Genomic DNA, 2,036 nt, shown 5'->3' on the forward strand with positions numbered 1-2,036 from the left:
CCTACCCCCACGTCTCTGCCCTCCCACCCTGCCCCCCACCCGGGTAGCCATGTGTGCGATCCAGTCTCCCAGCTCGTTCTCGTTGTTCGTGGTTTTTTCTTGCTTCTTTTAATGACCTTTTTGTAACCGCGTGTGTCGCCCTCGGGGAACAATAAAGACGTGTACAGACGCCCGCCTCTGCCTGCCTCTGTCCCCGCCGCCAGCTGGGGCTCTCGAAGCCCCGAGCTCCACGTGCTCCCTGCAGCCCCTGAGCCCTGCCCCCTTCCAGGCCCCGCCCCTTTTGCCCAGACCACACCCTCTGAGGCCAATGTTTGTGCCCTGCCCTTTCCAATGGATTGGCCACTGATCTTGTGGGGGGGAGTGGGATAGGACCCAGGAGTCCCGCCTCTCAGCACCTCCTGCTCTAGCTCACTGGACCCCAGGTCTGGATCCCAGTGCTGGGGGAGGGGAAATCGCCCATGGGGGAGGCTGTATGGGCCGGAGAGTAATTTATTTACCCACCTTGCAATCGCCAGTGGTTTGGCCCAGTTCTCTGTTCTCATCCTCTGAACCTACATTAGTTTGATCCACCCCCCAGAACCCATATTGGTTTGTTCCAACCCCCCCAATCCCATAATAATTTGTTCTGCCTCCCAGGAGCCCACATTTGTTTGATCCACCCCCCAGAACCCATATTGGTTTGATCCATGCCCCCCCCTCCCCAACCCATATTAGTTTGATTCACTGCCCCCACCCATCCCCCGCCACATTAGTTTGGTCCAACCCCCCCCCTTTATATTGGTTTGGTCAAATGCACTTCCATTCCTTTTTTTATTGATTTGCTCCAATTTGTTGTTTCTCTCTCCCCCACCCCCCATAACTGCCTTATATTGGTTTGGGCCAATCTCCCCTATAATTCCCTCAGATTGGTTTGATCCAAATTGCTCCTCCCCATTGGTTTCTTCCAACCCTCTCTCCCCGATGCCTCATCTTGGTTTCGTCCTCTCCCCCACCATATAGTTTCCACTCCTGTTAGTTTGGTCCAATACCTCCTATTCCCCACCCCCCACATTGGTTTAATCCATTCTCCCCTACAGCCTCTGGCAGAGTGGTTTGTCCCACCTCCCCTATGACCCTCACAGTGGCGTGGTCCAAGCGCCCTTATCACCCCCTCCCCCCAACTCAGCGTGGTTTAACCCAAACACCCCTTTCACACTGGTTTTACTCTAGGCAGACAAGGTTCCTTGGGTGAATTTGATATTTTTTATTAGACCAACCCAAATGGTTGGAGGTTAGTTATTAAGCAAGCTTTCAGGTTCAAAAACCCTTCGTCAGGCTAAGGAAACTTCAGCAGTTGGTGTGTGCTCTTCCTGGATCTTCCTGGTTTTACTCTATACACCTCTGGGTATCGTCTCACAATGGTTTGACCCAATAGTTCCCCTAGAAACCTTCTCAAGATGGTTTGCCCTAATACCCCTCGCTCACAATGGTCTGACCCAATACGACTTTGCAAACCTTCCCAATAGTTTGAACCGGCCCTCTATTCCCGCCTCACACGTGTTGGAACCCCTCCCCCCCCCGTACATCGAGACTCACAATGGTTTGACCCACCCCACGAACATCCCAGAATGGTTCCGTTCAACGCCCCCTACTGTGCCTGCCCCTATAGTTCGACCCCACCGCTGGCAACTGCGTGGCCTGGCTGAGAGCCACAATGGTTTGACCCAATCCCCCCATCAACCCTCTCGTTTTGGTTCGGCCCAAGCCCCACTCCTCATTGCAGCGTGTGTAACACTGGTTTAACCCCGTCAGTGGTTTGCCTCGCACTCCCCGCCTCCCCTCACAATGGTTTGACCCAACACCCCGGGTGGGGCTTCCCCAACATGGCGTGCACCGCCTTGCTCTGACGTCACCGCGCCGCGCCGCGAGCGCTGATTGGCTGCCGCCTCAGTAAGACGCCCGCGGATTGGTGGGCCACAATAGGCCAATGGGGCGGCGCTTTCTTCGGGGACTGGTAGAGGCCTGAGCAGGCGGAGGTGAGGGGGGGAACCTGGGGG

Source organism: Alligator sinensis, unplaced genomic scaffold (assembly GCF_000455745.1).
Source record: "Alligator sinensis unplaced genomic scaffold, ASM45574v1 scaffold1575_2, whole genome shotgun sequence".
NCBI classification, from domain to species: Eukaryota; Metazoa; Chordata; order Crocodylia; family Alligatoridae; genus Alligator; species Alligator sinensis.